General features: G+C 45.9%; 1 protein-coding gene across 1 annotated transcript in view; it reads left to right on the top strand.

The window, feature by feature from the left end:
* Nucleotides 1-21299: 21299 nt before the first annotated feature.
* Nucleotides 21300-23135, top strand: part of LPCAT1 (lysophosphatidylcholine acyltransferase 1) — a 184050-nt gene continuing 182214 nt past the window's right edge. Inside the window, exon 1 of the mRNA XM_043540303.1 lies at nucleotides 21300-21328. The gene's annotated coding sequence lies outside the window, so the exon portion shown is untranslated. The remainder of the gene's footprint in view (nucleotides 21329-23135) is intronic.

The raw sequence follows: 23135 nt of genomic DNA, 5'->3' as shown, positions 1-23135 counted from the left end.
ATCTTTGTGTCATCCACAAATTTTATCAGCAGTAATTTTAAGTAAACTTAATTTTAAGTTTAAGATCACTGATGAAAATGTTGAACACTGAGCCTAATCCAATCCCCATGAAATCCCACTAGAAACAACCCTGCTTGATGAGGATACCCCATTGACAACTACTTTTTGAGGTCTGTTGGTCAGTTCTTAATCCCTTTAATGTGTGCTTCACCGATATTGATAGTGTTAACTTTTAAATCAGAATGTCATATGTTACCAAGTCAAATGCCTTACAAAAGTTTAAATATATTACATCTACATAAAGAACTTGTGGCACCTTAGAGACTAACAGACATAGTTAACAACATTAGCACTCTTTCAGTCTTCTGGAATTTCCCTGGTATGTCAAGATTTATTAAAAAGTCACATCTGCCAGCTCTTTTAGGACTCTTGGATGCAAGTTATAGAGACTGCTCATTTAAAAATGGGTATCCTTAGTAGCTATTAACAGCCTCCTTGGTTACTAATGGCTTGGAAGGGACTTCATCATTCTTATGTGACAAGCACATCATCCTGCTTCTTTCCAAATATAGAACAGAAATATTTATGGAACACTTCTGCTTTTGGGCATCATCATTAACAATTTTACATCTCCCTCTAATTATGGGCCTATATAATTGCTATGATTTCTTTTGTTCCTAATATACTTCAAAGCTCCTGCTTATTGTCTCTAGTGCTGCCATCCATGATTTTTTCCCTGATTTCTTTAGCTTCTCTTACCAATTTTCTACACTTCATAATGTCAGGAATGAGGACTTGCAGCTGCCCAGCCTCTGGGTAGCCTATGAGCTCAGCAGAGTTGCAGCAGGGCCACCTGATTGACCACTTCACCTGATTGGCCAAGGATCTCAGCAAGCTTGTTCTTAAGCCCAACAGCAACAACTGCTCTCTGGCTGTTCAATGTACATGCCTGCAGCTTCATTCTCTCCTGTGCTTGCCCCTAGCCTTGCTCCAGCCCTGATCCTACCTTGCTCCTGTCCTACCCAGACCACTCCAGCCCAGCTTCCCTGCTAACTTCCTGACTCCAGCTCTGCCCTCAGGTTTTGGTTTCTGACTCTGACCCCTCGGCTCTGGTTACTGGCTTCCAGCTCTAGCTCCTGCTCTAACCATGAGGCTTGGCTCCTGCCCCAACCAGTAGATCTGACAGCCCACATCCTGGTTTGCAACACAACTTCTAAATTTACATTCATTGCTATAGATTTCCTTCACCTCCCCTCTCTGACCCCCCCCCCCCCCGCATATATTTTTCTAATTGCTGCTTTCACTTTGCCACTGAACCAGGATGGGTTTTTAGCCAAAGTTGTCTTCTTTCTTGGGTGTGGAATGATGGCTTTTTGGCCATTCAATAAACAATTCCTAAAGAACACCCAATCTAAACATTTACACCAGTCAATTTCACTCAATTGGTGGACAAAATAAGGAGGAGATAGGCTATTCCACCTATCACTCCCTTTTGGGGTCCTTAAAAAGAGACCCTGTGGAGAAAAATGGGCTACTATAATGCGTTTCACCATCATGGCTGCCACCCCCACCATCTCCTGGGACCCTTCATCATCCTAAGATGTCCTGACCAGACATGGCTAGAGAGAGGGAGTGAGATGAAATCACCAGCTCCAGCTGAATCCTAACCACCACCTGGGATGTGAAACTTTGTCTCTCTTCCCTCACACAAAGTTTTCCTTCCCTACCTTATTTATCCTCTTTCCTATCTCCCTTCTTTTTCCTTTTGTCTAATACAGTAGTTCTCAAACTTTTGTAGTGGTGACTCCTTTCACATAGCAAGCCTCTGAGTGCAACCCCCTTTAAATATATAAAAATGTTTTTAATTTATAACACCATTATAAATGCTGGAGGCAAAGTGGAGTTTGGGGTGCAAGCTGACAGATTGTGACCCCCCCATATAATAACCCAACCCCCAGTTTGCGAACCCCTGGTCTAATAAGAGTCTAGCTTAGCTGGCCAAGACTGCATATTTTGCAACACTGCTATAAGCCTGTGCCCAGAAAAAGACAATTGAAAGCAATGCCCTAAACAGCCCACTACTGGTAAAAGTTTTCCAGGTCTTGGAGTGGCTGAAAGACACTGTGTTTTGCCTGTTTTTCCAGCAGCAAGGCTACAAGCGGGGGTCAACACTAGAGACAGAATCTGAATTTTCTATGTGTGACAGGTTCAGTCACAGAGACCCCCTTGAGACTGCCACCTGACGTGCTGAGACTACCTCTGAGCCCGTTTCCCCTGCCAGCTTGGGACTTCAGAACCTTGCCTTGTTGAGCCAGGCACACTAGCCTGCCTGCTGCAAACACAGACCCAGGTCTGAACCACATCCCCAAAACTGCAGACTTAACTGAAAACAGCTTAAGAAGTGCTCCTGTCTCCAGCACCCAAACACCCAACTCCCAATGGGATCCAAACCCCAAATAAATCCATTTTACTCTGTATACAGCTTACACAGGGTAAATTCATAAATTGTCCACCCTATATAACACTGATAGAGAGATATGCACAACTGTTTGCGCCCCCAGGTATTAGCCACTAACTCTGGGTTCAATAATAAGCAAAAGTGATTTTATTAAGTAGGATTTAAGTGATTCCAAGTAACAACAGACAGAACAAAGTTACCAAGCAAAATAAAGCAAAACATGCAAATCTAAGCCTAATACATTAAGAAGCTGATTTCAGATAAAATCTCACCATCAGAGATGTTCCAATGAACTTCTTTCATAGACTAGACTCCTTTCTGGTCTGGGCCCAATACTTTCCCCTGGTACAGTCCTTGTTCCAGCTCAGGTGTTAGCTAGGGGGTTTCTCATGATTGCTACCTCCTTTGTTCTGTTCCACCCCTTTTATAGCTTTGGCACAAGGTGGGAATCTTTTGTCTCTCTGGGTCCCCACCCTTCCTTCTAAATGGCAAAGCACCAGGTTTAAGATGGATTCCAGTACCAGGTGACATGGTCACATGTCCTGTGAGACCCCAAGCCTTCATTCTTCCTGGCCTGACTCACAGGAAGGCTTTCAAGTAAACAGAGCCATTTACAATCAATTGTCTTAGTTGATGGAAGACATCAAGATTCCAAACCACCATTAATGGCCGACACTTGTGGTCTATTCCCACCACAGCAGTCACCGGGACCCCAACTTCCACCTCCAGGACACATGTCTCTGTGCACCTCTTCCACTCCATTACAGCCAGTTTATGCTTCTGGGTCTCAATTTGTGATTGTCTCTGGCCCTCAATTTCTTTGCCTTTTAAGTCCGGGGTTTGTTGGTAGGCAGCCTTTTCTTTTTCCTAGGCAGCCTTTTCCCCGGCAAATTGCACATCAATTTCCATTTGTCTTCCCTTGAGACTGTCACTCAATGAGATGGGATACCACAGAGAACCCCCTCCTGCCAGAACAGGTGCCCCTCCACTCCTGTTTTCCTGAGTTAGACACTCCAGTCAGCTTCAGCACAGACCCAGAGGTTAGGCCACACCCCTCTGCAGTTCACTGAAACTGAGATCCACTCAGCTCAGGGGCTTCTTAGTTAACAGAGACTTTCCCAGCACTCAGTGTTCAGCCTTTCTGGGCAATTTGCAACTTGTGCAGTTCTAGCTTCTTCTGATGTTCACTCTTATTTATTTTGCTTACTTTTCTGTCCCTATTTCCCTTACCCAAAATAAGCAAACAGAAAATAACAAACCAGTAACCACTTTGTTTGTTCACCAGCCAGCACACTTAAAACTCACTTAAAATCATGACCAGCATTTCAAAGCAATCAGCCCTGCACAGATTCTGTTCGACTCACAGGAAGGCTTGCAAGTAAACAGAGCCATTTACAACCAATTGTCCTAGTCAATGGGAGACATCAAGATTCCCTTAATGGCCCACACTTTGCATAATTACAATAGGACCTCAGAGTTATATTTCATATTTCTAGTTCTGATACAAGAATGATACATTTATACAAATAGGATGATCACACTCAGTAGATTATAAGCTTTGTAATGATACCTTACAAGAGACCTTTTGCATGAAGCATATTCCAGTTACATTATATCCACACTCATTAGCATATTTTCATAGACTCATATGGAGTGCAACGTCACACTATGGCCTAGTCTACACTAAAAAGTTATGTTGATGTAAGTTGCCTTGTATCAACCTAGTTGTGCATGTGTCTACATACATTTGTCTCCCATTGATGTAGGTACCCCATTACAGCAACACAGTAACACCACCTCCCCGAATGGTGTTGAGCTATGATTGACCTGCTGTCATCGAGGCAGCATGAGTATAGATAGTTTGTGACCTACATCAATCCTAACAGTCCTCCAGCAGCTGTCCTACAGCTCTGCTCACAGTTGTGAATGCTACTGCCCAGGGATCATGGAGACCAGAAGCCCCCTAACCTCTTCAAAACCCCATGTATTTTTGAAATGCCTTTTCCTGATTGCCCAGCGTGGTGAGCACACCTATCAGCTCTCTCTTGTTCTGTGCAACTGCCCAACCAACCGTGCCAGCTCCGGACATGCTCCTGTCTGGAGTAGACACTAAACTGGGAGGAGAGGTAGATACGCTGGAGGGTAGGGATAGGATACAGAGGGCCCTAGACAAAAGAGAGGATTGGGCCAAAAGAAATCTGATGACGTTCAATAAGGACAAGTGCAGAGTCCTGCACTTAGAATGGAAGAATCCAATGCACCGCTACAGACTAGGGACCGAATGGCTCGGCAGCAGTTCTGCAGAAAAGGACCTAAGGGTTACAGTGGACGAGAAGCTGGATGTGAGTCAACGGTGTGCCCTTGTTGCCAAGAAGGCCAATGGCATTTTGGGCTGTATAAGTAGGGGCATTGCCAGCAGATCGAGGGATGTGATCGTTCCCCTCTATTCGACATTGGTGAGGCCTCATCTGGAGTACTGTGTGCAGTTTTGGGCCCCACACTACAAGAAGGATGTGGAAAAATTGGAAACAGTCCAGCGGAGGGCAACAAAAATGATTAGGGGACTGGAACATATGACTTATGAGGAGAGGCTGAGGGAACTGGGATTGTTTAGTCTGCAGAAGAGAAGAATGAGGGGGGATTTGATAGCTGCTTTCAACTCCCTGAAAGGGGGTTCAAAAGAGGATGGATCTAGACTGTTCTCAGTGGTAGCTGATGACAGAACAAGGAGTAATGGTCTCAAGTTGCAGTGGGGGAGGTTTAGGTTGGATATTAGGAAAAACTTTTTCACTAGGAGGGTGGTGAAACACTGGAATGCGTTACCTAGGGAGGTGGTGGAATCTCCTTCCTTAGAAGTTTTTAAGGTCAGGCTTGACAAACCCCTGGCTGGGATGGTTTAGTTGGGGATTGTTCCTACTTTGAGCAGGGGGTTGGACTAGATGACCTCCTGAGGTCCCTTCCAACCCTGATATTCTATGATTCTAATGGGCCTGTGGGGAGAAGAGGCTGTGCAGGCACAGCTACAGAGCAGTCACAGAGCTATGGACATCTATGAGCAGATTGCATGGGGAATGCTGGTGAAGAGGTATGACTGGGATCAGCAGCCACACCATGTGAAAATGAAGGAATCACATCAGGCATACCAGAAGGCCAACAATCTGCCACTTTTACAACAAGTTATGTGCCTTATTAAGTGGAGACTCCACCACCAATGCACAGAGCCCCATAGATATCTCCAAGGAGACAGAGATACAAACCCCTGCTGTGAACAGCGAGGCGGAGGAAGATGTCAGACATGTGACCGGGGAGTCCAGCTGTGTTGTGAGCCAGGATCTGTATGAGGCTCCAACACAGTAGTCTAGTCATTAGCTGCACCCGAGCACAGGCAAGATTGACGTAGGGGAAGGAACTTCAGATAAGTGTGTTCATGCATTTCCAATGTTTAAATGTACAGATGGCACTGACCCCAATGTACCAGGACACCGGTTTCATCTTTTCATTAATTTACTCATGCTAGAAGAGGTAGTGATACAACAAACAGAGGTAGAGTTCTCTCCTTTTCATTCCCCTGTAGAGTTAGCCAGAGTGGGACAGGCAGAGCAGTTTGCTTATATACACCTGGATGTCTCTTGCATCATCCTGAGAGATCTTGATTAAACTTTCATGGAGGGTACTCTGCAGTCCTCTCCTGAAGGTTTCTACGAAAGGCACCCTTATTGCTTCCTCTGCAGTAGGGCGCTTTGCCACACCAGTCCATAATGACTTCAGCAAGCACTATTGCAGTAAACAGGCTAGCAGCTGTGACCCTAAAAGTATCCCAATGTAAGAGGGCAAGCAGCTCACTGGTAGTGAGTTTCAGTTGGCCTGACCAGTTCAGTGTACCAACTCACTAATATCATGACCTGTATCTAAAAGGTGTCGTAAGATATCAATAGAAAACTAATAACATACTGATCATTAATATTATTGGATGGTGTATATATGGAGGACAAATGCAAAATTACAAACATATTAGGAATTTTGTTCTTCAAGCGTGCTGCCAGGCAGAGCTGATGCTACCCCACCCTAGACAAAGGAATGTGACTCCACAACTTTGAAGGTACTTCCAAGGTACATTAAGAGACAATGGGAATCAATTTACCAAAAAGGTAAACAAAACCATCAAGCTAACAAGGGAAGGAGATATCCTCCCCTGCTGTGATGCTCAGTGGTTATTGCAGGGGCAGATCAATCTGCACTTTAGCAAACACCATTGGGGGAAGAAACCAGCATGAAACTTCCTTCACCACCAGACCCCATGTATCTTTACTTTGAGGGAGGAATCCTTCGGAGGAATCCATTTCAAAGGTTCCCTAGACTATAGAAGAGAGGGGCAAAGAACCCGGGGTTATCTTTCACCTAGGAAGACAAGGGGAATGAGCACCCCCTTGTACTTTACTTCTATGGAAGGTCCTGACTGAGAGATGAAGAATGACTGGTGAGAGAAACCATCTTAAACAAATACGATATCTTGCTTGATTAAGTTGTAGACTTTTAACTGAGTGTCATGGGGCTCGTACATCATGTCCCCTTTCGGAGAGGAATGGAGGGACGCACGTCATGGCCCCATGACTGAGTTTGGATGTCTGCCCCTGGCCTTGGGACAGTATGGCCTAATGGCCAGAATCAATAGAATTGTCCTTTCTGTCAGGACTGGATGGCCTAATGGCAAAAGTCAGTAGGATAGAGCCAATAGAATTGCCCTTCTGGTCAGCATTGTGTGGCCCAGCAGTCAGGGTCAATAGAGTTGGTGAATTGGGCCTCCACTCCAGGGTGGGCGGCCGCAAGGGTAGGAGCACCTGGGCCCTCCCTCTCCACCAGGTCCCAACCCAGGGCCCTGTTGGTGGCAGGGTTGCCTGCCACCAGCTTGGCGGAGATCCTGCCAAAACACACCAAGCTAGTCTCCACAAAGTTTCCCTGGGTCACTTCCTACCAATTTCTCCACAGCTAGCCAGCTCGGGGTCCCCACAGTCTCTCCTCCCTCTGCAGCATCCCAAGCCTGAGCGTCATGGGTCATCTCCATCTAGTTTGCCTCTGTTTCCTGGAATACAGGCAGTCATTCCACAGGCGCCAGCGGTGCACCTCCCTCCTCTCTAGAGATCAGCCCAGACAGAGCTGCGCTGCTTCCTTTTATATCTTGGTTCCAGCTCAAGTATGCCCAGCAGAACCGAGGGTGCAGGGCCTCCTCAGCCCAAAGAGAAGGATTAACCCCTGCTGCACCAGATGATGCTGGTACACCCCATCACACTGAGTATTTTCACTTTTATTTGCTCATAACCATCTCTACCTCTTTCTTTTTTGTGGCTTCACCTAACCTATATCCTGTTAATAAACTTGTTTTATTTTAATCAAAACCAACTCACTGTTGTATTTGAATTGAAGTGATTGTTAACTCCAACTAATGTGGCAAACTGCTGAGTATTGTCTCTTTAAAGATGCAAACAAACCTTCTTATTTCTCTGAGTGGTCCAGGAGGGGGCTGGATATTTCAGGGCAGATGGCCTTGGGGAAATTCAGGACTGGGGGTGTGTTTTGGTCAGATGCCTAGTAATAATCAAGGCTGCTGGAGACCAGAGTGTGGCTGTGGTGTAACAAGTAGGCTGCTGGAGTCAAAGTTGCTGATCTGGGGATGCATATTGCAGACATTCAGTGCATGCTTGTATGCTGGCTGGGAGTAGCCAGAAAAGAAAGCTACAGTAATAGAGCATTTTAAGGCAACCAGAATTATAGGGCAGATAGTGACACAAACTCTCACTGGTCTGCATTTCACCCCAAAACATGATAGCAGCATATTGGCCCAGCCATCTTCAGGATGTCATTAGCAGCTGTGCTTTCTGTGCCTTTGTTACCCTGAAGAGTGAGATATTAGCTAAAATCACCACTGCCTGAAGAAAAGAGTGCCAAGGCTTCAGTGCCATTGCCTTGCCCTCATACCGATGGAAATGGGGCAAAGTTTTACTTCATGCAACTGAACAATTCCCTCTGCATTCCCCCCCCCCACCCCAAAGCACTTCGCCCAAGAGCAGGCTGACCACTAGCCCCACCTCGCCCATTTGTCTGGTGTGTGTGGGTGTGTGTGTGTGTGTGGGTGGGTGGAACAGTAAAAGCACCCTATATTGGTTCAGGAACTCCCAGAATTTCCAACGATCCCCATCAAACCATTCAGAGAGTGCCACAGCAGGAACCAGTTCAGGGGATGGGTGCTCTGTTTAGGCGTGTAGCGTCACTGCTTCTCCCTGTGAGTGTGCTAGTTGCTCATATATGATCTGTGCTTCCTGGGCCAGCAACAGGAATAACTACTCGTATAGGCTCTGTGCTTCAATTGCACACTGTATAGCTTGGGTCTTTAGTTCAAGGTTCTCCACCTGCAGAGGAGTGACTTGGTCCTGTGCCATCACAGAGCGACTGGTTGGAGGGTCGCCTGCCCCTTTCATCATCTTCAGAGGGGAGGAGCGGAAAGCAGTATGAGAAAACTGTTGGGGCCAGGCCAGGGGCAGCTTATGTGCACTGGTCAGCTGCGAAGTTGCTGTCAGGCTGAGTAGAGGGGTTGGAAGCAAGTGGAGTCAGAATGCCAGGAAGTCAGGGTGAGGCACCAAGTTGCAGGCAAATAATAGAGTTGGAGTAGAGGCAGGTCAGGATATCAGGAAATCAGGATCAGGTTATAGACAACAAGAAAATAACAAAGTTGAGAACAAACCAGGATCAGAAGCTAGAGTCTGGGGGTTTCCAGCAAGTCTGGAGCAGAAGCAAACAGGCTGGCTGCATTGTTGCTCAGACAACTCCCTATAAGGGTTTCCTGGTTTAAATACTAGGATCAGCCAATCAGCAGGCTGTAAGGGGCTGCTATTCAGGCCCTGCTGTGTGGACTTCCTGCAGAAGCTAGTTCCACAGATTAACTCGGGTTAAAGTAATAATCTGAACTTTTGTCTCTTTAAAGGAGCAACAAACCTAGTTAATTCTCTAAGTGTTCCAGGAGAGGGATAGATACTACAGGACAGAAGGTTTTGGGGAAATTCAGGACTGGGGGTGTGATGGGGTGTCAGGGTTCCCTCTCCACTCTGAACTCTAGGGTATAGATGTGGGGACCCGCATGAAAGACCCCCTAAGCTTATTTTTACCAGCTTAGGTTAAAAGCTTTCCCAAGGCACAAACTTCACCTTGTCTTTGAACAGTATGCTGCCACCACCAAGAGATTTAGACAAAGAACAGGGAAAGGACCACTTCAAGTTCCTATTTCCCCAAAATATCCCCCCAAGCCCTTACACCCCTTTCCTGGGGAAGCTTGAGAATAAAAAAGATGAGCACAAACCAGCCTTGGATTTTTAAGACCCAAAAAACCCAATCAGATTCCTAAAAAACAGAACTTTATTAGAAGAAGAAAAAAAGATAAGAGAACTACTCTGTAAGATCAGAATGGAAGATAATCTTACAGGCCAGATTCAAAACATAGAGAATCCCTCTAGGCAAACCTTAAGTTACAAAAAGACACAAAAACAGGAATACACATTTCCTCCAGCACAGCGAATCTCACAAGCCAAAACAAAGAAAATCTAACGCATTTTCTAGCTAGATTACTTACTAACTTTACAGGAGTTGGAGGGCTTACATCCTTGATCTGTTCCCAGCAAAGGTATCACACAGACAGACAAAAGCCTTTCCCCCCACTCCAGATTTCAAAGTATCTTGTGCCCTCATTGGTCTTTTTGGGTCAGGTGCCAGCCAGGTTACCTGAGCTTCTTAACCCTTTACAGGTAAAAGGACATTGCCTCTGGCCAGGAGGGATTTTATAGCACTGTATACAGAAAGGTCGTTACCCTTCCCTTGATATTTATGACATGGGGTCATCCTGCAAGTAGTAATCAAGGCTGGTGGAGACCTGGGTGGGGCTGTTACATTGTAGGCAAACTGTTGGGGTCAGAGTGCTGAACCATTCAGGGAACTGCATGCTTGTCTGTGAGCTGTTGGTGTCCAGGCTGTGCGAAAAAGCAGTAGAGCATTTAAGGCTCACAGGGTTACAGGGCAGGTGGTGACAAAACTCTCACTAGTCTGGGTTGAACCTCAAATCATGACAGCGATATGCTAACTGCAACAGCTTTATGTCTATGTAACTTACGTCAATCAAAGTTGGTAGTATATACATGGCCTGTGTGTGCTATTCTTCTTTCTCCCCTTTTGTGTGTGTTTGTCTTGTTTTGTCTTTTGGGAAACAGGATCTTTAACAACAACAGCAACAATGACAGGCTAGAGCCCATTCCAACTAGCTTCTTCTCTTTTTCTCCAAAAGGACAGTTATTGCCTATTTAATATCATCTAAGAGACTGCCAAACAAGGAGTGTTTTTCTTCTAAAAACTCTCTTCAGCTAAAGGCAACAAAGGATATTGTTAAAATGAAAGCCTTACTTAATACTTTCCATTTCAAATGCTTTAACTGTTTACCTTTTTTTTCTGTATCTTTAATAAAAGGTAAAATGATGTTTAATTTGTGTGTTTGCTATAGTATTAGGCAGACTGAGGTCTCTATGTACGAAACCCTGCTTAACACAGTTTAATGTTGGACAGTGACTGGGTTATGTAAACACCTTTTACCCCTTGAGTTTGGACCATGTATTCATTCTAAATGAATAAAACACCACATCCACCCCCACACACTTTACAGACAGGTACTTAAGGAGTAACTCATCCTGATCTCTGGTTTGATTCAGTGGTCTTTAATTACACAGTCCTGGGCATTGTTAGTTAACACATTGATGCAGATGCAATAAAAATTCTGAAAATACAGAAGGCATCAGGATCCAACGGGTTTTGGACCAGATTTCTACTACTCATTAAGAGATATTTATATTGAAGTGTTTCCTATAAAATTGACATTCAGAGATGGTCAATGAAAATTATTAGAGTAAAGGAAAATTTCCATATGAAGATTGATTACTTTAAAATGGAGATGAGTAAGAGGACCACTAATAGGCATAATGCAACCTTTAACTGAGCTGGTTAGGAAGAAGCTTTCCCTATGGTCAAGATGTGATACACAGGCACCTCAGCAAAGGGTCCCCTTTTCTTTGCAAACAACTCTCACCTCAGACCTAACAAACTCGCTACACCAGACATTTCTTGCAGGATATTTCTCCATAAAGAATAGCATGTAAGGCATCTACAGAAAGCTTGTAACTTGTTAAGATTCATAATCATTGAGTTGTATGCCTGGATACCATTTAAGTAATAATGTAATTATACTGAAAATATACTTTATGGATTCAGAGTAAAAGTTAATCAGGGATAAAATGTCTCAGTGATGGCCCATTCACGCAGGAGGGAATTTTCACACTGTCCTGTTCAGCTGATGCTGTAATGCAAGACTTAATGGTCTAGCTTGCCTTGCTCCATCCCAAGACTTAACAATGGAAAACCATCAGAGACAACTTCAAACAACTGAAACCACTTGGAGATAAAAAAGTAGTATTATAACAGACAATCACGTTGCGTAGGGATAAACACAAAGGACTATTTCCATATAACAGAGGGTTTGGAAAAGCACTGTATCCTTTGATCTTGGGTATTGGGAACATTCTCACAAAAAATTAAATCCTGGTTCCTTTGAAGCCTGTCAGCTCTGCAACAGACTGAACTTTGGGGTGGAAATCTTCTTTATTCCTTAGGAAAGGTGACTAATTAATAATTGTAGACCCAGGTTTGTGGTTTTTTATTTTGTTATTGTATTATTTTGTTTTGTATTTTAACCATTTATTTCGACAACTCTCTCGTTTCTAGTCAACTCCCCATTCTTTCTTCAATTATTTCTTTTGTTTTATTATAAGTATTGAACAGTGTTGTGTGTTATACAGGAACAGTGATTTAAACTGGTAAACTGAGTACGCTGCCCTTTGAGGAGTGCTGAGGATCTGGGAATTCTGTGATAGCCAGGGAAAGGGGCTGGATATCACAAAGGAATGATTCAAAGTGATTCTGGGACTGGGGTGCACCTACTGTTAATCTGCAAGAAACAGGTCTGGCATTGCCCAGAGAAGAGTGCTTGAGTGGCTGAAAGGCTGGTGGTGTTAGGGAGCTAATGCCCAGACACCAAACACAACACTGTCTTGCTGGGGGCAGGAGGGGGTAACAAGGTGACTCTCAGTCCTGAGTGTCCCAAGAATGGCCACACAGGTTATTTCATAGCTGCCAAATTTAGGGGTTTTTGTACCGTCCTCTGAAACATTTGGTACTGGCATCTCTAATACAGGAAACGGGACTAAAAGGACCATTGGTGTGATCCACTGGCAATTCCCACAATCCTATTTAACCATCTTCTATCCTGTTTCTAGACAGGGCATGTCAAAATCTTGCTGCGTTTTCCTTCACATTTACAAGATCCAGCCCTTTTTCCATCTGCATCATCAAAATTCAGGTTGAAATTATCTTCCATCTTGACCCTAAAATGGGCCAGGTAATAGGCTGGCAGTCCAGCGCTTCTTTTTGAGGATGCCATCTTTTTTTCCAGAATCTCAGCTTTCATTTTAAAGAAGTAAGTTTTAAAAATATTTCTAGCTCTTATGATTGCACAGAAAATTTTGAAAACACAAGACAAATGTAACCAATTCAATTATGTGTGCCTGAAACTAAACCACCTGAAACAATAGCTCTGAGAGGTGTAAACTGCCCAGTTACCTCAGAACTCCAATACCTCAACAACAGCCCCCCAACTCCTGGAATAGCTCCCTCTATGCCCCCAGAACAAAACCTTAACCTCCACCTGAAAACAGTCTCCCCTGTCCCCCAAAACAAACACCCAACTCCCCTGGGAAACAACCCCTCCCCCGAACTCAGATACCCAATTATAATTTAAATGTCAATATTAACTATTGCACTGATTTCAAAGGATGTAAGAAATGTGAAAAGAATCACAGATTTGTATAATTTACCGCAGCGGTTCTCAACCGGCCGGCCGTGGCCCCCTGGGGGTCTGCGAGCCCTTTCAGGGAGTCCAGGGGGCCCTGTGGCTGAAACCCAGACTCCGAGCCTTAGCACCCCCCGCAGGGCTGAAGACCCGATCCCCGCCGGCACCCTTCGCGGGGCTGAAGCTGGGAGGCGCGGGGCTGAAGCCCAGATCCTCAGCACCCCCTGTGGGGCTGAAGCCGGGACTCCTGGGAGGTGCAGGTCTGAAACCCCAAGCCCTCGTGATGTAGTAGCACAAACAGCTCCCTGGCAGAATTTCCTATCTAGGTTTTACTGATCATGCTCACCCAAACTGAACAGGCTCAGTAGGTAACTGCTATTGGTGGGAAAACGTGCCAACTGCTGTTTTTGCCATTACACTGGGCAGTGCAGGGCAGCTGCTGCTCTGACTGGTGCCATGGAGCAGGCAGCCACACCATTCCCTCCGCTCCTGCTGGTGCCGCAGGATGAAGCTGCTGCTCAGTTCCTGAGTCCCAGCCCACTTTGCTCCCGCAGAGGCAGCAGTAAGAGCCGCCTGGGTGGGGAGACCCGGCTCTGTGGCTGGCAGACCCTTCCGGGAACAGGGGTCGCAGGGGAGCCCTCCCAGCACACAGCCCCTAGTACCCCTCTCCCTGCACCCTGAGCTACCCCGTCTGCACAAAAACCCAGCTACCCCCTTCCCTGCACCCTGAGCTACCTGCACAGCCCCAGCCACCCCACTCCTTGCACCCACAGCCACCCAGTGTGTACACAGCCCCAGATACACTCTCTCTGCACCTTGAGCTACCCCGTCTGCACACAGCCCCTAGCTACTCTTCCCTACACCCTGAGCTACCCCACTGCCTGCACACAGCCCCTAGTTACCCTTCCCTGTGCCCTAAGCTGTTGAGGTGAGTCAGGGGGTGGAGGTGGCACTCCCTGGACCGCTGTCCCCTGCTCTCCCCTCCCCCCGCAATAGAAGTAAAACTATGTCTAAGCCCAAAGCCCCTGCCCGAAGGCCCTCCCCCACCCAGGCCCAGGAGTTTTTATAGCATGTTGAAAGGGGCCTCAGAGAGAAAAAGGTTGAGAACCCCTGACAGGGCCGGCCCACAACATTTTGGCATCTGAGGCAGGGAGCTCAAATGACGCCCCATGCCCCCTCTCTTGGGCCAAAACTTTGAAAGGTCTCAATTCTGCCTTCTTCCTGTTCTACTCCTCTCATCGTACTGCTCTGCTACCTACCCCAATAAAGGAGAACTAACAACTTTAAATGCCTTGTTCAAAAATTTTAACTAACACTTAACTTTCAAACGCCTGAACAGCAAATGTAACTTTTCTTGTCTGCATAGTAAACACTGGCATTTTTATCTGTTTGAATAATCAAAGTGGTGCTTTCCGGGCCTTCTTGGTTGCAAAGATTTGAACTGCTTCCTGATGAAGGTCCACAGTCTGGGCCAGCTTATGCTCTATTGAGATGGTTGCAAGGCCGACCAGTCTCTCCTGTGTCATTGTGGAGCGTAGATGTGTTTTTATTAACTTCAGCTTGGAGAAGCTGCGTTCTCCACTGGCAACTGTTCCAGGAAGTGTTAGAAGTATGCACAGAGCAACAAAAGCTTTTGAAAAGAGGGTGGTCATCTTATTTGTGCACATATATTCCAGAACAGCCTTTGGAGTTGATCCTGCTGAAATGTATCTTGAAAGGGCTTTCAGTTTGTCATAAATATAAAGGGAAGGGTAAACACCTTTAAAATCCCTCCTGGCCAGAGAAAAAACCCTTTCACCTGTAAAGGGTTAAGAAGCTAGGATAACCTCACTGGCACCTGACCAAAATGACCAATGAGGAGACAAGATACTTTCAAAGCTGGAGCCGGGGGGGAGAAACAAAGTTTCTCTCTGTCTGTGTGATGCTTTTGCCGGAAACAGAACAGAAATGGCGTCTTAGAACTTAGTAAGTAATCTAGCTAGATATGCGTTAGATTCTGATTTCTTTAAATGGCTGAGAAAATAAGCTGTGCTGAATGGAATGGATATTCCTGTTTTTGTGTCTTTTTGTAACTTAAGGTTTTGCCTAGAGGGATTCTCTATGTTTTGAATCTAATTACCCTGTAAGGTATTTACCATCCTGATTTTACAGAGGTGATTCTTTTTACTTTTTCTTCAATTAAAATTCTTCTTTTAAGAAACTGAATGCTTTTTCATTGTTCTTAAGATCCAAGGGTTTCGATCTGTGGTCACCTATGCAAATTGGTGAGGATTTTTATCAAACCTTCCCCAGGAAAGAGGGTGTAGGGTTTGGGGAGGATTTTGGGGGGAAAGACGTTTCCAAACGGACTCGTTCCCAGTAACCAGTGTTAGATGTTTGGTGGTGGCAGCGAAAGTCCAAGGCAAAAGGTAAAATAGTTTGTACCTTGGTGAAGTTTTAACCTAAGCTGGTAAAAGTAAGCTTAGGAGGTTTTCATGCAGGTCCCCACATCTGTACCCTAGATTTCAGAGTGGGAAAGGAACCTTGACAGGGTGGCAGAGCGGTGGTATTAACTTGAAATCATTTTGAGATCAATTTGAGATTTTTTGAACAAGAAGCACAGATTTGAAAAGGAAATATTTGTTTTTTTTTCCTTTGGGCTGCTGGAAAGCAGGTTTTAAAGTTAAAGCACTTAGAGTTTTATTTTCTCTGCTTTGGGGCCAGAGCAGAGACAAAAGGGAATTGTCTTTTGTGAGCTGGAGTTTTCTCTACCAAAAGGCAGGGTAGTTAACCTCCTGCAGGGAAATTCACAAGTCTTCACAGACCTGAAGTTGTTTTTTACTTAAGAGGAACTAGAGGGGTTTTCTATCTATTTGCCTGGAGACAAAGGTGTTAGTTTTTTTGTTCTTTTTTTAAAGGATTTCTCTGTAGGCTGACAATCACTATCAGAGAACATAGGTATCCGGACAGCACAGCAAAATTTTACAAGCCAAGTTTTTGTTTTGTTTTGTTTTGTTTTCTTTCTAACTCTTGGGTGTAAAGTTAGTTAAAAACAGAGAGGTTAGGATGACAGACTCCACGGTTCAACAAAAGCTGGAATTAGCCAGATTTGAGTCTGAGGAAAAACAAAAGGAACATGAAAGACAGATAGAACTCAAGCGGATGAAAATGGAGGAGAAGGAAAAAGAGAGGAAGCATACACTGGAGATGGAGAAGGCAAAGGCTCAGCAGAATATACCAACAAACCCTAGCAATCCTTCTCCAGGTACCACTTCCCATCCCAGAAAGTTGCCCACCTACAAGGCAGGCAATGATACCGAGGCCTTCCTAGAAAACTTCAAAAGGGCCTGCCTTGGGTACAGCATCTCTACAGACCAATACATGGTAGAGCTGAGGCCGCAGCTCAGTGGACCCTTAGCTGAGGTGGCGGCTGAAATGCCTAAGGAACATGTGAACCAGTACGAACTGTTTAAAACCAAGGCGAGAGTCAGAATGGGGCTAACACCCGAGCATTCCCGTCGGCGGTTCAGAGCTGTAAGGTGGAAACCAGACGTGTCATTTACCCGACATGCCTACCACATTGTGAAACATTGGGATGCCTGGATATCAGGAGCAAGTGTTAAATCTCCAGAAGATTTGCCCTTCCTAATGGAAATGGAGCAGTTCTTAGAGGGGGTTCCTGAGGAAATAGAAAGATACATCCTAGATGGGAAGCCCAAAACTGTAATCGAGGTGGGGGAGATTGGAGTCAAATGCGTGGAGGTGGCAGAAAAGAAAAAAACTGGTCGCAGTTGGAGCGGAGACCAGAAGGGACAACCTCAGACCACATCCTACTACCGGGGGCAGCCCAAGGCCCCAACTACCCCCCAAGGAACCCTCCAGACACCTTATCGTCCCGCCACACCGCTCTGCAGCAACCCACCTCGCCCCAGTGACCCGTCAGCTGGATGATGTTTTAAATGTAACGAGCCGGGGCATGTAAAGGCCAGCTGCCCCAAGAACCCCAACAGATTACAGTTCATTGCACCGGAATCACACCAGAGGTCCTCAGGCCCAGATACCTCCCAGATAAGCTTGGAGCGGAGGAAACTGTGAGTGTGGGCGGGAAGAAGCTCACTGCGTGGAGGGACACCGGAGCACAAGTGTCGGCTATCCATGCTTCCTTAGTGGACCCCAATTTAATTGACCCAGAGATCCAAGTGACGATTCAACCCTTCAAGTCCAACTCTTTCAATTTGCCTACAGCCAAGTTGCCTATCCAGTACCAGGGCTGGTCAGGAACGTGGACTTTTGCAGTCTATGATGATTATCCCATCCCCATGGTGTTGGGGGAAAACTTGGCGAATCGTGTGAAGTCAGCCAAAAGGGTGGGAATGGTCACCCGCAGCCAGGCTAAACCAGCCGTCATGCCGAGCTCTGTTCTGGAAACTTCTACCAGGACCCGGTCAGAGGTGATGGACTCGGACCGCAGGCCAACGTCTGCAACAGCAGTAGTGGATCCAGTCCCAGAGAGACAGACAGAGCCAGTCACAGAACCGGAACCGGCAGAACAACCAGCACCAGACCCATTGCCAGCACTGAATCCAGTACTTGCAACCCCAACACCAGAGGGCCCCAGCAAACCTGAACCGGCAGCAGCCGATAACCCTACACCAGAGGCTCAGCCGGAGCCTGAACCCCAACATAGTGCACCAGCGGAGAGCGGTTCACAGTCAACGGAAACAGCCCCATCCCCTACATTGCTTCCAGAGGAACCATACCTAGGTCCACAATCCAATGAGGAACTGATGTCTCCAGCATCAAGAGAACAGTTCCAGACCGAACACGAAGCAGATAAAAGCCTCCAGAGAGCTTGGACAGTGGCACGGAGCAACCCACCGCCTCCCAGCTCTTCTAATCGATCCAGGTTTGTTGTAGAAAGAGGACTTTTATACAAGGAAACTCTTTCTGGTGGACACCAGGAAGACTGGCATCCTCAGAGACACTTGGTAGTTTCAACTAAGTACCGGGTAAAGCTCTTGATCTTAGCCCACGATCACCCTAGTGGCCATGCTGGGGTGAACAGGACCAAAGACCGTTTGGGGAGGTCATTCCACTGGGAGGGAATGGACAAGGATGTTTCTACCTATGTCCAGTCTTGTGAGGTATGCCAAAAAGTGGGAAAACCCCAAGACCGGGTCAAAGCCCCTCTCCAGCCACTCCCCATCATTGAGGTTCCATTTCAGCGAGTAGCTGTGGATATTCTGGGTCCTTTTCCGAAAAAGACACCCAGAGGAAAGCAGTACATACTGACTTTCATGGATTTTGCCACCCGATGGCCGGAAGCAGTAGCTTTAAGCAACATCAGGACTAAAAGTGTGTGGCAGGCACTAGCAGACATTTTTGCCAGGGTAGGCTGGCCCTCCAACATCCTCACAGACGCAGGAACTAATTTCCTGGCAGGAACTATGGAAAGCCTTTGGGAAGCTCATGGGGTAAATCACGTGGTCGCCACTCCTTACCACCATCAAACAAATGGCATGGTGGAGAAGTTTAATGGAACTTTGGGGGCCATGATACGTAAATTCGTAAATGAGCACTCCAGTGATTGGGACCTAGTGTTGCAGCAGTTGCTCTTTGCCTACAGAGCTGTACCACATCCCAGTTTAGGGTTTTCACCATTTGAACTTATATATGGCCACGAGGTTAAGGGGCCATTACAGTTGGTGAAACAGCAATGGGAGGGGTTTACACCTTCTCCAGGAACTAACATTCTGGACTTTGTAACCAACATACAAAACACCCTCCGAACCTCTGTAGCCCTTGCTAAAGAAAACATACAGGATGCTCAAAAAGAGCAAAAAGCCTGGTATGATAAACATGCCAGAGAGCGTTCCTTCGAAGTAGGGGACGAGGTCATGGTTTTAAAGGCGCTCCAGGCCCATAAAATGGAAGTGTCGTGGGAAGGGCCATTCATGGTTCAGGAGCACCTGGGAGCTGTTAATTATCTCATAGCATTCTCCACCTCCAACCGAAAGCCTAAGATATACCATATTAATTCTCTAAAGCTCTTTTATTCCAGAGAATTAAAGGTTTGTCAGTTTACAGCCCAGGGAGGAGATGATGCTGAGTGGCCTGAAGGTGTCCATTACGAAGGGACAAGTGCTGGTGGCATGGAAGAGGTGAACCTCTCCATGACCCTTGGGCATATGCAGCGAGAGCAGATCAAGGAGCTGAGCACTAGCTATGCACTAACATTCTCAGTCAGCCCAGGACTGACTGAACAGGCATACCACTCCATTGACACAGATAATGCTCACCAATTAAAGTCCAACCTTACTGGGTGTCTCCTCAAGCTAAAACTGCTATAGAACAGGAGATCCAGGATATGTTACAGATGGGTGTAATCTGCCCCTCTGGCAGTGCATGGGCATCTCCAGTGGTTCTAGTTCTCAGACTAGATGGGGAGATACATTTTTGTGTGGACTACCATAAGCTAAATGCTGTCACTCACCCAGACAACTATCCAATGCCACGCACAGATGAACTATTAGAGAAATTGGGACGGGCCCAGTTCATCTCTACCTTGGACTTAACCAAGCGGTACTGGCAGGTACCGCTAGATGAATCCGCCAAGGAAAGGTCAGCCTTCACCACACATGTCGGGCTGTATGAATTTAACGTACTTCCTTTCGGGCTGCGGAATACACCCGCCACCTTCCAAAGTCTTGTAGATGGTCTCCTAGCGGGATTAGGAGAATATGAAGTTGCCTACCTTGACGATGTGGCCATATTTTGGATTCCTGGGCAGAACACCTGGAACATCTACAAAAAGTCTTTGAGCGCATAAGGGAGGCAGGACTAACTGTTAAGGCTAAGAAGTGTCAAATAGGCTTAAACCGAGTGACTTACCTTGGACACCAGGTGGGTCCAGGAACTATCAACCTCCTACAAGCCGAAGTGGATGCTATCCAAAAGTGGCCTGTCCCAAAGTCAAAGAAACAGGTCCAGTCCTTCTGAGGCTTGGCCGGTTATTACAGGCGATTTGCACAGCAATACAGCCAAATCGCCGTCCCACTGACAGACCTAACCAAAAAGAAACAGCCAAATGCCGTTCAGTGGACTGAAGAGTGTCAGAAGGCCTTTAACCAGCTTAAAGCGACACTCATGTCTGACCCTGTGCTAAGGGCCCCAGACTTTGACAAACCGTTCCTAGTAACCACATATGCGTCCGAGCGTGGTGTGGGAGCAGTTTTAATGCAGGAAGGACCAGATCAAGAATTCCACCCTGTAGTGTTTCTCAGCAAGAAACTGTCTGAGAGGGAAAGCAATTGGTCAGTCAGTGAAAAAGAATGTTATGCCATTGTCTACGCTCCGGAAAAGCTACGCCCATGTGTTTGGGGACGGCGTTTCCACCTGCAAACCGACCATGCTGCGCTACGGTGGCTTCATACCGCCATGGGAAATAACAAAAAACTTATTCGGTGGAGTTTAGCTCTCCAAGATTTTGATTTCGACATCCAACACATCTCAGGAGCTTCTAACAAAGTGGCTGATGCACTCTCCCGTGAAAGTTTCCCAGAATCAACTGGTTAAAATCGTCCTTGAGATGTGGAAAATATTGTTAGTCTTTATGTACTTGGTAGTATATTTAGAGGTGCATGTGTCTTATTAACTCTGTTTTCTCCTAGAGCTCCAGGAAGAAATCACAGAAAGCGTTTCACCCTATCTGTGATTTGTGGGGCGTGTCATAAATATAAAGGGAAGGGTAAATACCTTTAAAATCCCTCCTGGCCAGAGGAAAAACCCTTTCACCTGTAAAGGGTTAAGAAGCTAGGATAACCTCACTGGCACCTGACCAAAATGACCAATGAGGAGACAAGATACTTTCAAAGCTGGAGCCGGGGGGGAGAAATAAAGTTTCTCTCTGTCTGTGTGATGCTTTTGCCGGGAACAGAACAGAAATGGAGTCTTAGAACTTAGTAAGTAATCTACCTAGATATGCATTAGATTCTGAGTTCTTTAAATGGCTGAGAAAATAAGCTGTGCTGAATGGAATGGATATTCCTGTTTTTGTGTCTTTTTGTAACTTAAGGTTTTGCCTAGAGGGATTCTCTATGTTTTGAATCTAATTACCCTGTAAGGTATTTACCATCCTGATTTTACAGAGGTGATTCTTTTACTTTTTTTCTTCAATTAAAATTCTTTTTTTTAAGAACCTGATTGCTTTTTTCATTGTTCTTAAAATCCAAGGGTTTGGGTCTGTGTTCACCTATGCAAATTGGTAAGGATTTTTATCAAGGCTTCCCAAGGAAAGGGGGTGTAGGGTTTGGGGAGGATTTTGGGGGGAAAGACGTTTCCAAGCAGGCTCTTTCCTGGTTATGTATGTTAGACGCTTGGTGGTGGCAGCAATAAAGTCCCAGGGAAAAAGGAAGATAGTTTGTACCTTGGGGAAGTTTTAACCTCAGCTGGTAAAAATAAGCTTAGGGGGTTTTCATGCAGGTCCCCACATCTGTACCCTAGAGTTCAGAGTGGGGAAGGAACCTTGACAGTGGCCTTTAACCTTAGTCTCATCTCAAGCTCTTTCCAGCTATGGAATGCTCTGTGGTGATTTGCTACCTTCTTATGGCATGCCAGATTTCTAGCCAGATTTTTCCAGTCCTTTATTCCTGTAGAACCCAATATGGCTGGAACATTAGACTGGAAGAGTTTGCAACAAAAACAGTATGCAGCATTCTGGGTTTTTGAGTACATAAGCCATGGCTTCTCCACTTTGTCACCATTAGGGATTGCATGCCAGTAATGTGTTGGATGGAAACTTCTATTTTCATTGTCTTTGGGGAACATGAAGTTTTTCACTTGCTGTGGCCCATGCAGTACAAGGAAGTCGCTCAGGCTACTGCTCAAGTGGGTCCACAGTCCTGGATCATCTAGACTTAAGGAACTAAACTCAGCAGCAGCTGTTTCTTGTGCCTCCACCACATTCTTCTCTGATCTACACTTTTCTTCAGGAATGTGTATGGTTACATCCATTTGAGATGGAGATATGGATGCTGCCGTACCTGCACTCTGACTAACTGGATGATCAGGCATCTCCTCACCACTCACATCATCACTAGGGCAGGAAGGCTCACCATGAACATTTGTATCTCAGGAGAGCTCCTTCCTGCTTAGATAGAAAAGCTTCCTTTGCTTGCTTTCTTTTTCGGAATGCTGCCTCAGTGGGGCGTTTTCTTCTTTTACTCATGACTGCTGTTCTGTGCCAGGTATAGTGGCTCTCAACACTCAATTGAAGGGAACAAATAAGCAGGCTGGTAGCAGGGCCTGAGTGAGGGAAGATATCAGCTTCTTAAGGGCCTAATTGGCTCCTACTACTTCAGTTGACTGCCTGGTCTCCTCAAGTAGGTTACTCTCTGAGAAGCTGGTGTTAATCAGGCTCCTGGGGGTGCTAGAGAGGTACATAAGAGACTCCTCCTCCTCTCTCTCTCCCTGCAGCTCCTGCTGCTTTCTCTTATTCCCTCTTAACTTTTCTCCTGCCTGCCTGTTATGTCTCTTGTGCCCTCCTTCCTCCAACAGAGCACTCCACCAGCTGTGTGTATCTAGAGCAGAGAGAATACAAATGCACCAGCAGCAAACACAATTTTCTACACTCTGGGTCCTAGAGGTGCCCCCACACAGTCTGGCACCTGAGGCGGCCGCCTCAGTTCAACTTATGGTAAGGCCAGCTGTGACCGGATCTACTGTGAATGGTGTCTCATTTTAGTGCTACCATTGATGACATTTGAGAGA

The sequence above is a fragment of the Chelonia mydas genome, chromosome 2 (assembly GCF_015237465.2).
Source record: "Chelonia mydas isolate rCheMyd1 chromosome 2, rCheMyd1.pri.v2, whole genome shotgun sequence".
NCBI lineage: Eukaryota > Metazoa > Chordata > Testudines > Cheloniidae > Chelonia > Chelonia mydas.
This window is presented reverse-complemented; position numbering and strand designations above follow the sequence as displayed.